The sequence below is a fragment of the Pleurodeles waltl genome, chromosome 12 (assembly GCF_031143425.1).
Source record: "Pleurodeles waltl isolate 20211129_DDA chromosome 12, aPleWal1.hap1.20221129, whole genome shotgun sequence".
In the NCBI taxonomy this organism is placed as follows: Eukaryota; Metazoa; Chordata; class Amphibia; order Caudata; family Salamandridae; genus Pleurodeles; species Pleurodeles waltl.
In genome coordinates, this window is record NC_090451.1 from 276,105,031 (window position 1) to 276,123,171 (window position 18,141).

The window sequence follows — 18,141 nt, forward strand, 5'->3', positions numbered from 1 at the left end:
AACGTGACGTGGTGAAAAACAAATTGGGGTGACTCCCTTAACAGGGTAGGTGCATTAGGTGGTGAATTGTCAAGGGTGTGGGCAGGGTGTTCTATGGGATGGAGAAATAAATGGGGGTGTCTAATCCACGTGCTCTCAAGATATAGGTGCTCTCGCATCAGTGTGTTACAGTGTGATTGGAAAGGTTTGCGGTCTCTGAAGGGGTGTCTTTTATAGTGTCCTTAGCAGGCGTGTCCAGTGTGGCAATGTGTGTCAGCTGTGTTGTTTTCAAATGCATCCAATGTGCAGTTGTATTTTGCTTTGCAGAGGGTAGACTGACGTGGTTTGGACCGCCTTAGGCGGACTGCTGTTGAAGGACCGCCACAGTAGCTGTGTGCTTGTAATATGCTTGGTAGTTGGTCGCAGGGTTGGTGGGCAGGGAGGTCGGACCACCTATTTCCCGACCGCCGCGCCACTGGCAGTCTGACATTCTCGGTTGGAGGTCGGCAGTCCTGCCTGTGTAATTCGTAATAGGGCGGTCTGAGAGACAGCCAACATGGCGGTCATTTCAGGACCCCCAACATGGCGGCTGACGGTCGGGCCGCCAAACTCGTAATGAAGCCCTAAATGAGTAAGTAAGTTTTGAAAGAGAAGGAAGTAGGATTGTTCTTGGTCCCTTCTCTTCATATGCGCACTTCCAGGTGTATTGTTTTTGTTGGTAGGGTGGGAGGGTTTGTGTGAGGAAGGGTGGTAGAGCTTGGCTGCTCCTTTCACCCTTTTTCCAACATATCTCCCAAATATCTCCCTCCTTGCCTCCAGAACAAGTGGATTGGGCCAGTGAACATAGCTGGGGAAACTTTGGGTGCATGCTGGCTACCATTAGCCCCTCCTATTTCCCTACTCATTGACTCGTGCCTGGAAAGCAGATGGGTAGAGCTGGAAAAAGCCTCTCAGGTCCTTTAGATAAGTATGTTAGTTCATACATCACATGTAAATCAATAAGGTGTCCTGGGAGTGAGCACTGAATTGCTTCATTCAAGTGTTTGCTGTGCCAAGAGAGGATTGGGCACTGAAAACCTCCACTTAGCACCCCACCAAGCACCAACAATGCAAAAAACAAATGGAGGCCAGGCTTGGAGAGTCACTGTGTATTTAGAAAGTACATACCATAGCAAATTAACTTTTTGGGCACCGAGCTTCAGAAAACTTTTTTAAAAGTTCATCCATCTCAGCTCTTTCCTGGAAAATTTTGGGGTGATCTGTCAAGTGGGTGGGTGAGAAATGTGGGGGTTCCTAAAACTCAATTTACCTGTGCAATTTCCATAGTGATTTTTGAACAATTCTCAAGCCAAAATGGCTGAACAGTATTACATCAAATTTGGCAGCAAGCCTGATCATGACCTAGAAAGTGTTGTTTGTGATTTGGTATAAATCTGTCCAGTAGTTTTTGAGAAATAATGGTTTGAAATGTATAGATATTGGGATGGCTGAGTTAGTGGGAAACTCGTAGGAGTCCCACAGGCTTGCAACTTTAAAATATTGAGCCATCCAATTGGTTGGGAGGTCTTTTTTTCTTGTCGGCTACCTCTCTCCTATGAGAAGATTCCTCGAGTTCCACAGGAACTCACTCTCCAGTTGGCTGGCTGCAATCTTAACAAAAATGTTTTGCCCAACATTACAGGACTCTGGGACAGAGTAGGGATACCCCGACCCTCTGGACCTTGTAGAGTGTCACAGAAGGAACCCCTGGGCCAAACTGAAAAAATATATTTTTTTGGGTGCTAGTTGCAGGCCAGGCCGTGAGGTCATCTCTGTGCCATGCAATGTTAGGTATGGTCATAAATACTTACTTTACGAGTATGAAAAAACAAACAAACTAGAAATTCACTAAAGAAAAACAAAGCTTAAAGTGACATTATAGTTAGGTGTGGAAATAATATCTTACTTCACTTTAAAAAACCTCAGACATTCACTGAAAAGTACAAAAGTAAAAGTGATGTTGTAGTTGAGTGAAAATTTCACTTAAAACGTACTATTTTAAACACAAAAAAAGACTGAATTTCAGCAGTTATATTTAACTCAAGTAACTATAACTTGCAACCTTGCCAAGCACTGCTTTTGACCTCACATATAATAACACTCATGACATGTTCTATGATATCATTTATAACATAAATGATGACAACTGAACTGACATCATTGAGGACATCATCATCATCTGTTTGGATGATCAACTTACCTTTTCCGGCAAGCTGGTCGTCCGGGAGGGGATAGGTCCTGGGGGTTTTGCATCACCAGCACCACCACGCCAGCAAGACTCCTCCAAGCCATATTACGGTTGTAATATGGCAGGCGGAGTCTTGCTGGCGTGGCGGTGCTCGTGATGCAACCGCCTCTTCAGAGTTGAAATTCCGCCCATCCTCCAATGACTCCTAGTATGGTGGTCAGCAGAATGCCAGCACTGATGGTCTGTTGGCTGCAGCGGCTTCGGTGGTCTTAGAAAAAGACCGCCAAAGTCGTAATGAGGCCCTCAGTGTTCACAATATTCACCTGTATGTTTGCTATTGTAAATGTGATGAAGGTACAGTAATTGTGATCTATGTGATCATCTCAGGATGTTCTGCCAATGTAACACACAAACTTGTGTGTCCTGAGATGGCTGTTTGGCAGTACTAGTGTGTAGTGAGGTTAGCATTAGAATGCATGTTCGTAATTTAGAATGAGGAGACATTTAATTGAATGTGGAATATATGGGAGCTACAGGAGAAAGAAACTGCGCAGGGAGCCGGATGTGTTTACCTTCACTGATATGTACATTGCAAGGCTTCATGGCCTGGGCTGAATAAAGGAACTCAACATTATTGAAGCCTCAGTGGATCATTGCGAAATAGTGATCTGGTGAAGCACTGTGGTCACTGCACCAAGTGTTGGGTGTTCATATTCAGAGTGCTGATCATGGAAAGTGGTCACGCCACGCATATATGTCCAAAACAGCGACATTAAAGCCAAAGAGGCTCCATAGCCTCAGGGGACATTTTGCCGTAGGGGTGGATCCTCTGTTATGGTGGAGGCACGTCGCCCCACTGACGAAAAGCAGAAAAATAAAGAGATAATAAAAGTATTTCATTATCCCTTTATTTTTCTGCCTTCGTAGGGCGGGGCAAGCCTCCTACAAATCAAGTGGAGGACGAGTGGCATGTGTGTTCCAAACTGACATGCACACTTAGAAACTCTCCACCCGGCTGTATTTTACAGCCAGGTGGAGACTAAGCACAGTGCCCCACTCCCTCCCTAAGCAGCATTTCTGCCCGCTCAGGCCAGCCGCAGCACTTCTTTCATGCTGTGTAACAGCATGAGACATGAGTTGTGATTGGTTGGAAAGGGAAGCCCACAACATGAGGCAGCTGGCGGGAGCTGTGGATTGCAAGGGGCAGGTAAGTCTATTTATTTTTTTTAATGCCCACCACTCCGTGTGCTGCCCCCACTCCCATCCCTTCCTGGCAGCAGCCACGTTGGCACCTTCTGCAGTTATATGTCATTGGATCCTCTTGCGGGTAGCTGCAGTTTTACAGGTGGAGCCAAGCAGTGATTGAAATGATGGCATCAGGCCCACAAGAAGGAAAGAAAAGGAAGGCCTACAAACCCAATGTCCTCAGGAAAAGGTGCTGGGTTGGAACAGTGGCTCTCGTAACCTGATGAAAGACTTGAGCTCTATCTTCATCATAATCCTGGTTGCAAAAACCCTGATTCTCACAGAAAACGTTAAGATAGATATGAAATAACGTTCTCTTGTGTGTCCCGCTGCCATTTGGGTCAGGTGACAGCTGGCTCCAGCCTGGGAATGGTTCTTTTTTTTACATGCAGTGGGTCCTCATTGTTAGTTATGCATCAGTTCGGTCTTTGCAGTTCATGCAGCGACTTGGGCATTTTCTCGGCATGCATCCCAGCCACCCTTTTTGTCCTCAACTCCAAGAAACAGTAGCTTTCTTTTCTTACTCAGTCCTACCATTTGTACCAGACTCTCTGAGGAGGGCAGCAATAGACCAGCCCTGTCCTTTGTACAGGTACTGAGATCTCCAGTTAACGCAAAAAAGGTCAACTGATTTTCCCACTCTCTGGGCCAGAATTGATCTTTTTGTACAAAATAGTACCTGTATAACCAGGCATCACAAAATATGCATATTATTGATTGTAAACATCCACCAATACCTACTGGAGAGTATATTAGCTCTAGACAGGTCTCAGCCAATCGGAGGCTGATGCTGCAGCTTACATTCTTGAAATGGACACAAGATACTGGGGATGGGGACAGGACACATCTCTTCGTTACAGGAGAGAAACGTTATCACACACTCTGAAGCCTACTTTGTGTTTGTAAAATTTCTTGTTGGCCACAGGCAGGCTCCTGCTTAAACTTGCTTGAACCAGTGGGATGAATACCTCCTTTCATAAATTACTGATTCAGCACAGGCACACAACAACCTGGTGAAACGGCCTCAGGAAGTAGCAGTGCAGGCTTATGCCAGGGGACAAGTGGATTCAGCTACTAACAATGTCAATTGCAAAAACATGCAGTGGCAATGTATGGCAGGTGCACCTAGGACTCTAAATTAAAAGAATGCTCTACAACTGAATTATGGCTGTCTTTTACTACCCAGTCATGGCATGGACAGCCATATGTTCCTTGAATCCTTTAGAGCCTACCCTTGGGAAACCACTATAGGCACCCTGGAGGTGCAGGTAAAAAGTCCACTACTCCATGACTAATCACCAGGTGCCATCAACATTCAGCCACAATATGGCCTGGACATGGGGATAGTAGTCATCTAGGTTGACAGGAGGTGGACCTCCAGAAGAGTCAACCACTCTGCTGCTGTGAAGTGAGGTACAAAATAGTGCAGTACTTTGCCAAGGTCCCGGGAGTCAAGTCTTTTGACCATGAAATATACTGTACCAATCAGAAGCTGTGAAATGAGCAGCAGGAGACGGACCAGGGATACTGAGTCATGGCTTTTCAACCCTACACATTGCCACCACAAACATAGGCTTCATTGAGATTTCCAAAACAAAACTGTATACAGTAAATTTAAGAAGATACACAATAAAGGGAACAAATAAAAAAACATGAGTTGCAGTCAAACATATGTGCATGCAGTGACCTTTAAACAGGATATTCCCTACTCAAGGAGCATTAAATAGTAAAAACAATACACCCCCTCACTGCCGAATGCAGGACCTTTCTTTGGTCTTTTCTGGACTACAGCAAACATTGTCGTAGAACCAGGGGTATTGACATAATTTCTGGACACATCCTGCATAGGCTTACATAGGCCTGCCAGCCCATGTCTCTTGAACCTATGGTACCGGAGGTCAGCTGGGCACTTATTGTGACAAGTATTCTCCGTTCTACCTGGAAGCACAGGAACCAAATACTATTGCAAATTTATTTTAAGAGAGTAGCAAGATCAAACAGTCAAAATTTACCCACGAAAGTCTCTGTGGAGCAGCACCCCAGATCCAGGGCATTTTAATGATGCCCACCAAATGGATTGTCCAGGAATTACTATTACTTTTATAAAGTATATAACTTTTATTTTTTGGAATCTGGATAGCAAAGTGAAAGCTATAATGTTGATGTCAATCAATAATCCCACCTTATCATAGAATATCAACTTTCTACAACTGTAGCAACTGTATGATATACACCTTCATGTTCATGGGTGACAGTGGTCTAAGTGTAGTGTGCTTGCACAGACAGTTCTGTGGCTTGCAGCATTGCCTTATGGTTACTTATGCTTGCATCTTTTTAACAAGACATGCTGTTCTGATCAAGAACTTGCACTTGCAAGTGTGTCAGTTGTTGGATGCATGAACACACCAGAGAAGGGGGCAGAGTGAAGAGGAGTCAGGCATGCCTAGCAGGCTCAAGCAATCCTGGAAGGATGATGATAAATGAAGGGCAAAGGCACAGACTCTGTTCAGGGCAAGGTCACGCCGGCATTGAACAGTTCATAGTGATCTTACTAAATGCTAGTCAATGTTGAAACGATTTGACATGTTCACTATCTGATAGGCAACTAGATGGGAATGCAAATGTGAGTAGACAAGGGTGCCACAAAATACCCTGGCACGGTGATGCACGGAGGTGGTGGGCTTGATGGAAGACATATGACTCGTACAGACTTGCTGTAACCTTGCAGTGATCCACAAATTGCTTTTAGCTCCATGGGACCAATGATTACATTGGGTCTCTCTTTCTTATGTGGAAAATATATGTAGAACAGGATCAAGGCGATAATTTATTAATCGTGGTCTTCGTTTTCAAGCTTGCAGTGATGGTTATTCTATGATCTGAGGCAGCTCCTCAGTATGAGGTCGCAAATCTTGCACCAAGAGTCACAGTTGTGGTGCTGACCTACTCTGAGCAGACAAGGCAGTCTAAATCCTCTCCCTCCAGATGCAGCAACAAGTTGTCTTTTTCAGTCATGAAATGGGACCCTTACTCCTTCCGTGGACATGGACACACTTCCTTACATTGACCAGTCTTACCTCTTTGCTGGTGCACAAAATTAAAAGGAGAACTTGCATATGTGCCCCATCAGCCAGCTCCTATTGAGAAGCAGTGGCAACTGCTGACAAGTCAACTGCTGCACTGATTGAAGGTTATACTTAAAATGTTTGAGGTATTCAATCAATTCTAAGTTCTTTTTGATGCAGATATATTTAATTTAATAGAAAACACTAGCCAACATACTACTGTTCCATTGCTGTTGGCAGACATTAAAATGTCCACAAGGTTTGTGTATCTAGACCAGACATTGTTTCAGGTCATCAGTTATGTTATGTTATGAGAATTTATAGAGCGCATGGCTACCCAAAGGCCTTCCAGCGCTAAGCAGAAGTCTTCAGAGCACAGACTTAGTGACAGGGGTTAAAACAACCATGTTTTAAATAGACGACAAAAAGACAGTTCGAGCCTGGTTTGTCGTAAAACCATGGGGAGAGAGTTCCACAACTTGGCACCAAGGTATGACATATATATTCCGCCCCATTTAGACTTTTTTTCTAAAGGGATTACGGCTAGCGCGCTGACATCAGTGGACGTTGATGGGCTCAGATCACCTTCCTAGTCCTAGAGCTGTACACGGGATGCAGTATAGGGCATCCAGTCCGTCTTTCACTAATGTACTGTGCAGGCGTAGGTTTGTACCTGCAACGGAAATATAGCATTTATTGTATTTCATCAGATTGCCCGAAAGTGCTCCGTGTGCACCGACTTAAGTGTGAGCTGCGACGCAGAGTGGGACAGTGCACCACATCCATAACATATCTGTCCCCAGGTCTCTTTTGTCTTACTCCTTCCAATTGTATAGGTCAGATTCTTTGTTTCCACGTGTCGTCCTTCTTCCCCCACTTTCCAGTGTCTACTGCCTGGCATTATTTGTCCCAGAGACCTACGCATGTCATCAGTAGCTTAGCAAGGTTGCCTTGGCCCTGGTGCAAGCGAGGAAAATGACCCTTCGGAATGCTGTTGGGAAAGTAAATACAGCTCTGATCAGGGTTTGATGCGCCCCTCAGGTCCCTGGTGCCACTGCACCTTCTGCACCAGTGGTAGCTACGCCCCTGCATGTTTTTGTATCTGCTCCCTGGTTTGACGCCCACTCATCACAGCTGTGCAGCTTCTGCTCTCTCATATTCCGGAGTACTGACTGCCAGTGTGCACTGTGGTCTCTAATGCTCAGATATGAGCTTGTTCCATCAGACTAATGCGGGGCCTTCGGCGAGACTCGCGAGGCCTGCAATATCCTAGAACCGTTGGGCCAGGATTACCCTCGGTCTATTGACCTCATTGCGTAATAAAACGGAGTGACGTTTAACAACTCGTCCGTCGTGCCCATTTAGAAGATTACCACGTTTCCAATCCCATTTATGGGTAAAGAGGATTGCTGCCATTTTTTATTTGCTGATGGTGTTTATGGAGACACAAAAATACACGAAGCTGTGTTTACACCCAGTGTTGTGGGAAGCTGCTAAAGTAACAGACAATAAACGTACATACAGGAGGCGCATGTGTGATGTTGCACATCGCCTAATGGTGGAAATGCAGTACTCCGCCGGAGCAGCAACATACACCATTCGCCACGCTGGTGTGCAAGCCCTGAGTAAGAATGAGAAAGTGTGTGTTACATTTTGGGCAGACATATTCCTTTGCTAGTCTGAACAGTTACTGAATTTGCTTGGAAAATCAAGCATTGGCAAAGCCATTAATGTGTCAATGCTTGTAAACACGTTCATTTACAAATGTTGTTTACATGAGTTACATTCAGAACTGGTATTCATCACATTAAAACCTGAGCTATTCACTTATCCAATGCTGGAGAAAAAGCAGTGAAAATGGTTTCTTTATGTGTGGAATGCATATAGGAGATAAACAATTGAATGGGACAGACAGCAAAAGCCTGGAAAGTGAGAGGGCAATAATCCCCTCGGGCAAAAACATCTCTGTGTAAATTTTAACACCAATAAAACAGTCACGTTTAGAAGGTAGGTTTGCTGTTAAACCAGACCTGGACATGCCTCAAAGAACAGTGTGCTACTGTAAACCTATTCAAAAACAATTTACAAAGTTGGCATAAAAATAGATTGATTACAAGTGGGGATTAAAATTATGAAATGTAAAATTTGCCTGAGCCTTAGACAGATTTAAATGATTTGGTTTTGCATAACATGCGCACATGCATTTTAAATATATAATCAAAATGGATTTGTTGTGATTTCCAGGCTCTAAGTGTCCTTTGTGGAACACCTCCCTACACCAGATGATGCAGGGACTCTTACTTGAAAGGAAGTTGTCTCCGCAGAGAGTTCTCCAGGTGTACTCGAGTGTATCTCGTCTGCGCATGTGCCGCTGTGCCCAGAACAGTAACTATAGTGCAATGATCGCTTTTTTTGTCATGAAGAGATGAGGATAGTTGCCGGGGTAAAGTTCCACGGTGACAAAGATGTTGGGTTTCGCTTTAATGTGATTGGCTGTGGAGTAGGGAAAGCTTAAAGAGAGAGGGATGAAAAGACGATATAGTTGTGGGGGTAGATCTCCGTGATGAGAAATGTGTTAGGGCTACTTTAATGTGATTGGCTGTGGACTAGGAGCAGTTTAAAGAGAGAGCCTTGAGGCAAGGCTGGATTGGTCACCTCTTTTTTATGTGATTCTTTTGATCACTGCCACATGGGGCTTTCAAAACCACAAGCGAACGCACCAGATAATGCCTCCAGAGCTGGATACAATATACCAGAGCTGTTCAGCAGACTAAACACGTCCCAGAACTGGACATATGTGTCCAGACGCAGTCGCCAGGACTAGACACAGCTCTCCCGATGTGGCACAGTACAATCAGATGCACCAGAAGTGGTCTCCCAACAGCTACACAATATGGCCAAATAAGCAACTAAAACATGTGGCAATGCTCCAGTTGAGTCACTGAGATCTGGATTCAGTACCTTAGATGGGGCCTCATGTTCATAGCATTAGCCCAGAGAAGCCACCCAGAGATGGACACAAGGCCTTTGGTATGAACTCTGGAAAAGTACACAATACTCCACACAGGGCCTCTAATAGTAGCTGCAACGTTCTAGTTGTGCCATCGAAAGCTTCACACTATATTCCAGGCAACCTATTTAGAATCGGAGACAGGATTCCAATGAGAGAGGACTGCACTGCTCTTGCCACCTCTGCTGTGCCTGCCCCCTGTGTGAGATGCTTGTACTGCTGCTGCCCATGCTGAACCCGTTCTGTATGTGTTGGTAAGATCTGTTCACTGCACAAAAGCCAAAAGGAGTAGATTGCGGAAGCTTTCTAAATGGATCTGTGCATTTTAGTGAGTGCGTCACTCACATTTAAAATGCTTCTAGGTGCTATGAGCAGAATAACTAGAACAAAATTAAAAAACGTGCTTGTACCAATTGTCTGGAATTGAAGCTGATGTTGCATTGCCTGATGGGAGAGGGCTCTACAACACAGTGGTTTCGATTACATGTTTGTTAATTCTAATGGGGGTAATAAAAGCAGTTACCAGCTCCATTGAAATTGCAAATTCCACTGGGAGAGTGCTGATCTGTGTTGGTTGTTTCTAAAAAACAATGGTCCATATGGTAACAATAATCTTTCACTATTATCAAGCGGTCTGGATGAATTCCAGGGTGTCCCGTGTGCTACAGAACATGACCTGTGTTGGTTTAGCCGAGGAATTCAGCTGATGGGTGAAATGCTAGTGGAAATGGGGAATTACTGATGGAATACTATTAAAAAGTATTGATTTCCTGATGTAATACTTAGGGGGTCATTCCTACATTGGCGGGCGGCGGGCGCTGCCCGCCAAGCGGGAACCGCCAATTGGCCGCTCCGCGGTCAAAAGACCGCAGAGGCCATTCAGACTTTCCCGCTGGGCCGGCGGGCGCCCGCCAAGGGAGCGCCCACCGGCCCAGCTGGAAAGGCCCTGCAACATTGAAGCTGGCTCCGAATGGAGCCGGCGGTGTTGCAGGGGTGCAACGGGTGCAGTTGCACCCGTCGCGATTTTCACTGTCTGCTATGCAGACAGTGAAAATCATGCTGGGGCCCTGTTAGGGGGCCCCTGCACTGCCCATGCCAGTGGCATGGGCAGTGCAGGGGCCCCCAGGGGCCCCACGACACCCGTTCCCGCCATCCTGTTTCTGGCGGTGAAAACCGCCAGAAACAGGCTGGCGGGAAGGGGGTCGGAATCCCCATCAGCGCCGCCATGGAGGATTCTCCCAGCCGGGGGTAATCCGGCGGGAAACCGCCGGACCCGGCTGGGCGACCGCGGCTGTTGGCGGTGCTTCCGGCGACCTCCACCCTGGCGGTCATAGACCGCCAGGGTTGGAATGAGGGCCTTAGTTTCTAAGGGTACTCTCAAGGTCTCAAGTGCAGTCTCCCAGAAACTCAGCCCCTGGAGTTAGAAGTACTCCTAGTATCGACATTTCTGGTTCTGGTGGTGGTGGGGTGTTGCTGGGTTGGATGCCTGGCCTCTATGAAAGAGATCTCGTGTTTTTATCTCCACTATATGACTTTTGGTTCCAGTCTGGGATTATTGTTAGCAGAGAAGGAATGAATATCTGAACCTTGAACCCGAGGGTTGGTTTCCTCAGCCAAGTGCACTCAGTCTAGGCTGGAAAGGCATTATGTATTATTTTAAACAATCAGGAAAATGATCTAGGCCGGAATCGTGTGACTAAAAAAGCCTTTAGTGTTACAGATAGGTTTTCAACTTGCAGTTAAGCCTCACTGCAGAGTTTTTCAGTCTTCATAATCATGCCATGGTAGACCGAAGCCACAGCTGCAGAACGTCTGCTTCTGTAAATATAAACCCGCCCAATAAAGCATTTTTCCGAAGAGCCTTGAAAATATACACAGTGTAATGACAAGTCTGCCTGTCAGAGGCTTGATCTAGCGGTATCCTTAATCTCACTCATAGACGGTGCAAGGGCAGGAAGCCACGCTGCCTGGCTTGAGTGTATCACGGCTTACAGAGAGGATTCCCTTCCGAAAACAGCACAAGCAGCCCCAGGTAGAAAAAGTCCAAAGACCAAAATATTCAAAGGTGCAGAGTGCCAACTGCAAGACTTTTCTTAGCTTGCCAGATATTGTAGTTCTAAAAAGATGGCAATGGAGCCTGCAGTACATACCAGAAGCAGAACTGGAGCAGAGCTGACTGCGGCAGGCCTGGCGCAGAACTTGAGCAGGAGGCGAATTTTAGCCAGAAAGCAAGAGCAGGCCGAGGAAATTGAGATCCACTGGTATATTTACAAGACTCCCTTTACTTGTGGGTAAACCAGGAACGACCTGACTGGAAAGTAACAATATGAAGACAACCAGCAATATTAAGACAGTGAGCACCTGACAGGAAAGAGCAAGACTTAGAGCAGAAAAACCTTGACAGGGACATAACTTGATAGGAGATAGGGATGGTCAGCTTCAAAGTGTCATTCCTGAATGAAAGTTGCTCTGTACTCGCAGCCGGTGGTGGGACGTACATACCCTGCCCACAGATGTACATTGTGAGTGTGGATTCTTCTATTGCTAAGCTCTTGCAGGGCTAACAGAGTCTGGTATCTTTTGATCACAGTTGCATAGTCAGGGATGTGTTTGAGATCCTGTTGGTATTGCTAGTTAGTGTGTCTTAATCAATAATGGATTTATGAATTCTGGTGTTTGCTGGGTGAGGCCGGACAACTTACCACATCTATTATTGCTTTTGCTTTGTGAGCATGGCAATACCTGACTATATGACATATCTCTGTTGAGCTGGTAATGGGTGATTGTTTTTGTCTAATGTGTACTGTTGGGTGTTTTGTGTGTGTTACTTCCTAATGGCTAGTGGTGTTGTGAGCATGGTCCTAGCTATACTGAATATTGGAATAGTGCTGGATCCACGTGTGGTATTTTAATGCTTTGAGATGCTAGGCTGTTCTTTGGAAGTGGAACAGTGTAGAATGTTCTGCCATCCCTGGAATATGTATCCATCAAGTAGTCTAAACTGTGTGTTTTAACCTTTGATTGCTGTAAAGTTGTGCACTTGATGTCAGTATCAGTGCTGGAGGTACTCTAATTGAGCCACCCCAGACCTCCAGATCTTCAACAAGCCTCTAAAGGCAGTGACCCGAAGTGACAGATTGCAAGGGGGCCAGTGGACAAAACTGAATGCACTTTCTGTCATCTCCCCTACATTGAGCTGGTGGGAAATCTGACAGAGCTTTCCTTTTCCTCATTCTTGGAATAATTCCACCCCTTTTGTTGGGATGAGCTGGGATAAGAGACAGCAGAATACTTGAGGTGTTTAGCTTGGTGAGAGTGAGGGGCCATTAGAAAAATGGAAACAGGCAAATCAAAGCAATATAAGATTTCAAAGAGAGCAACTTTTTTGCGCATCATTTTCAACTAGTGTGGTAAAAGCATGTGTAGGTTTAAAACAGCTGAGTCAAGTGCACTTAGGATGACATAAATAGGTCATATGAACCAAAGCTAAAAGATTGCAAAAACAAATCCCCACCACAACGGTGGCTGCCTTTCTTGAACTGACACAAACACACTGTCAAACACCAGTAAGAATTCGAAGTGAGGAAACTTAAAGACCTCCAAGAGAAACTGAAATATCAAATTAGCCATATGAATAAGATCCGAGCTTGCTGCCCCTCTCCACCACCACCCACTGTACCTCTTTCCCAAGATTACTAACAAGGTCACAAAAGACAGAGAGGAGGGATTATTAGATATCTTTAGCTTTCACATTCTAGCTGATGGGGCCTGGGTCACACCCTCTGTAGAGCCTGTTGGCAGCACAGGGCCGGCTAATGGGTTGCCGGACGGGGTTCAAGCAATGACAGTGCAGACAGATGTTGATTTATGTTCTGCTTTCTTCTCTATTCCTCTGCATCCTGACAGTCTGCAGTGTCTTTCCACATGATTCTTGCTTAGGTCAGTATGTTGATGGCTTTTGACTATGTCTGAATTTGTGGACTACTACAAACGTGACTCACTCGATTTGCTCACAGAACCAACCCAAACCTTCTATGGAAAAATGGCCGTTGTAATTTTTCTGTGTTCTATATTCAGGTCACAGCATTTCTGTAGGAGAGAGAAACTGTTGATTACATCTAAGCCGTGTGTAAGTTACATTGTCCAGAGGCTGACCAGGTGCACCCCTTTTATCACCGGTATGTTACTGTCAACAGTGGATTCTAGGTTATGATATCATTGTGAAAGTGTTACAAGATGTTTTAAAAAGATTACTCCTGAACACTTGCCATGGCTCCTGAGAGAGCATAACATGGATGTGCCATTACGCCTCTTAAAATGTTAAATGAAAGGGTGATTGTTTTTCTGCTTAATGAAAGACATGTTTCCTTTTAACATGGTGCATGGTAAAATTTACGAGCTAAGTGCACAGACAAATGCACTGTTTCAACTATACCATATTTTATCATCGTCTAAATGAATGTTTATGTTACATTGTTTTAGGAATATTATTCTTTATAATCATTATATATTTGACATAAGAGACGTATAGAATGTATTTAACCTGAAAGTGTATTCATTTTAATTAATTTGGCCAGAGTGAAGGCCCATATATTTTCTGTGTTTTAACCTTCGTTGTGCAGTTTGCTTTTTTAATGCTTTTTTAAAGCTGCAGGTGTCAGGATCAGAGACTGAGGTGGTCATTACAACCCTGGCGGACAGTGATAAAGCGGCGGTAAGACTGCCAACAGGCCGGCGGAAAAAAAATGGAATTACGACCGTGGCGGAAACCGGCAACAAAGACAGCCACTTTAACACTCCGACCGCCACGGCGGTACAAACAAACAGCGCGGCAGTCACCGCCAACAGACAGGCGGAGGACAATATACAGCCCACACTATTATGACAGGCCAATCCGCCACCTTTTCTGGGGCGGATTCACCGCGGATAAAAACACGGCGGAAACAGGAATTCCGAAGGAAAAACGCTCAACTCTACACACCCCACGAGGAACGAGGACACCATGGACCCGGAACTCCAAATTCTACCTGCGATAGTCTTTCTGCTCCTCTACCAGGAGCACGAACGCCGGCGGCGAAGACCACAGTGAGTACTGCTCCTACGACACAGGGGAGGGAAAAAACAGGGACACACACGCAACACCCCCACCCCCACCCACTACAACACACACACTAATGCATATTAATACATCACAGTTACACCCCCAAACTCCCCGGAAGAATGCAAAGACAATAGAAAATGAGTGTAACCATTGTAATATATTAAAACCAAGTAGGTAGAAATATATATATATATACACCATTTACAAAATATATACCAAGCATAGTAGTCCAGGTAGTGCTCCAATTAAGTCCGTGGAACACTGGGACCACACGGTATGGGCGAGGCCCACACAAGATCCCCAACCATGACGGAGAGAACACTGCAGGGGCATCAGACAGCCACTAAACAGGCACCTCAGGGGGAGGGAAAGGGGGGCACCTCAGCCGCTTGAGTGCACGACGCCAAATCCACGAGGGGGCCACATGCCCACTGTCACATCCAGGGGAGTGCAAAGCCACAGTCTCTCAAGTCTCTACAGTGGGTGGGTTGCCCACTGTTCCATCCTGGGGAGTGCAAAGCCACAGTCTCTCAAGTCACTACAGTGGGTGGGTTGCCCACTGTTCCATCCTGGGGAGTGCAAAGCCACAGTCTCTCAAGTCTCTACAGTGGGTGGGTTGCCCACTGTTCCATCCTGGGGAGTGCAAAACCACAGTCTCTCAAGTCTCTACAGTGGGTGGGTTGCCCACTGTTCCATCCTGGGGAGTGCAAAGCCACAGTCTCTCAAGTCTCTCAAGTCTCTACAGTGGGTGGGTTGCCCACTGTTCCATCCTGGGGAGTGCAAAGCCACAGTCTCACAAGTCTCTACAGTTGGTGGGTTGCCCACTGTTCCATCCTGGGGAGTGCAAAGCCACAGTCTCTCAAGTGGATGACAGTCTCCACTGGTTCTGTAGGGGGCCTTGTGCCCAGAGTGCTTCATCCTGCTAAGGACAGAGGTAGTGGATGACAGTCTCTACTGGTTCTGGAGGGGGCATGGTGCCCAGAGTGCTTCATCCTGCTAAGGACAGAGGTAGTGGATGACAGTCTCCACTGGTTCTGGAAGGGGCATGGTGCCCAGAGTGCTTCATTCACCCCGTGACGGACTCAGTAGCGTCAGTGTCCTTGCCGCTCATGGGCCAGCGGTGCTTGAGACGGCGGTGCCCTGTTCAGCGGTGCTTGAGGTGGCGGTGCCCTGTTCAGTGGTGCTTGAGATGGCGGTGCCCTGTTCAGCGGTGCTTGAGGCGGCGGTGCCCTGTTCAGCTGTGCTTGTAGCGGCGGTGCCCTGTTCAGCGGTGCTTTTGGCCCAGCGGGGCTTTTGCTGGCGGTCCTTCATGGCCCAGCGGGGCTTGTGCTGGCGGTCCCTCATGGCCCAGCGGGGCTTGTGCTGGCGGTGGCCTCCTGGGCAGCTGGGCTTGTGCTGGCTGTGGCCTCCAGGGCAGCTGGGCTTGTGCTGGCGGTGGCCTCCTGGGCAGCTGGGCTTATGCTGGCGGTGGCCTCCAGGGCAGCTGGCCTGGTGCTGGCGGTGGCCTCCTGGGCAGCTGGGCTTGTGCTGGCGGTGGCCTCCTGGGCAGCTGGACTGGTGCTGGCGGTGGCCTCCTGGGCAGCTGGGCTGGTGCTGGCGGTGGCCTCCTGGGCAGCTGGGCTGGTGCTGGCGGTGGCCTCTTGGGCAGCTGGGCTGGTGCTGGCAGTGGCCTCCTGGGCAGCGGGGATGATGGCGGTCTTCCCCCTCTCCCGCCGGGCACTGGCCAACTTCTGATGCTTCACAGGTGGGGGACTGTCTGTGCTGTGGCTCCGTTCCACACTGGCTGCCCTGGTGGCCGGTGCACTCCAGATCCCGGTGACTACAGGCACCACTGGTCCCGGAGATGTTGTGGCTGAGGTGCTAGTTCGGGACCTAGGAGACGGACGGAGTGGGGGAGGTGTTGGAAAGAGGTCAAGGTTGGACAGGAAAAGTATTTTTGACACACTGGGACGGGTAGCTGGAGGGGGTTTGGGAGTGGAGGAAGAGGTGGTGGTTGTAGGAGGTGTCCGTTTGCTGACTTTGGGTGAAGGTGCATGCGCTGGAGGCTGTTGTGATGTGGATGGCTGTTGGGTGCCTGCGTTTGTGTATCTTCGGAGGGGGCGTCACAGACACACTGGGAGAGGACACAGGGGACGTGTGAATGGTAGTGGGGGTGGTGACTGCACGTGAGCGGGGTGTGGTGGTGGGTGTGCTGGAGAGGGACGTAGTTGCTGTAGAGGTAGTGCATGCAGGTGTGAGTGTAGACGAGACAGGGAGGGAGGAGGGAGACGAGGAGGAGAGGGACACAGTGGAGGCAGTGGATGTTGGTGTGTCTGCATGTGTGTGATGCTTGCGTGAGTGCCTGTGGGATGTGTGGTGCTTATGTTTGCCTGAGCTTCCCTTGTGTGTTGACGTGTGTGCATGCTGGTCTGTAGGTGTGCTTGGGATAGGCTGAGGTACAGGGGATTGGGTCTGGGTGGAGGAAGTTGGAGGGGGGAGGCTAGACACAGGGACAATGGCTGCCATCAGTGCTGAGGCCAGAGTCTGAAAAGCTCACTGAAGGGCCGCCTGACCAGAATGAATGCCCTCCAGGAATGCATTGGTTTGTTGCAACTGCCTTTCTACACACTAGATGGCATTCAAAATGGTAGACTGCCCAACAGTGAGGGACCTGAGGAGGTCAATGGCCTCCTCATTGAGGGCAGCAGGGGTTACAGGGGCAGGGCCTGAGGTGCCTGGGGCGAAGGTGATGCGCACCCTCCCGGGTGAGCGGGAACGGGGCGAAGGCTGAGGGGCTGCTGGGAGGGCGGCGCTGGAAGGGGGAGTGGCGGCTGTACCTGTAGATGGGGGTGGCACAGATGTTGCCGCCACCACAAGGGAGCTCCCATCAGAGGACGAGTCCGTGTCACTGGTCTCAGCTCCTGTCCCCACAGTGGAGCTGCCCTCGCCCTCCGTCCCACTGGTGAACTCCGAGTCCATAGTGTGGCCCTCCATGGCCATGTGGGATGCAGCCCCCTGGTGCTCCGGTGCCACTGCTCCTCCGCCTGATGATGCTAATGCACACAAGAACAGGGAGACCACACAAAGGGGGGGGGGGATGACAGAAGAAAAACATGTTGAGTGCATGCATTACTGCTACCGTTGGCGGACACGACAGACACAGAAGCCCCCTGCACTACGCCGCGCACTTGGGGTCCACTCTTCAATCCCTGGGAAATGGCCTACAAGGCTATGGATGACATCTGCACACATAGATGACACAGGGGCATGACTAGGTGTACTTGGCACTCTACAGAGGTGGGGTGGGGTGCCACATGGGCTGCCTAATGAAGGGACCTTGCCTACGGAACTCGCCCTCGCCTAGGGAAACCCACAGCCCACCTCCCCCACCCAGACCCCTCCACTGCGCGCAAAGTCAGCAGAATGAGAGTGTACTCACCCCCTTGTGGCTGCTGTGATGCCCTCAAGCGCCCATCCAACTCCGGGTAGGCCACCGCCAGGATCCTGAACATCAGGGGGGTCATGGTGCGACGGG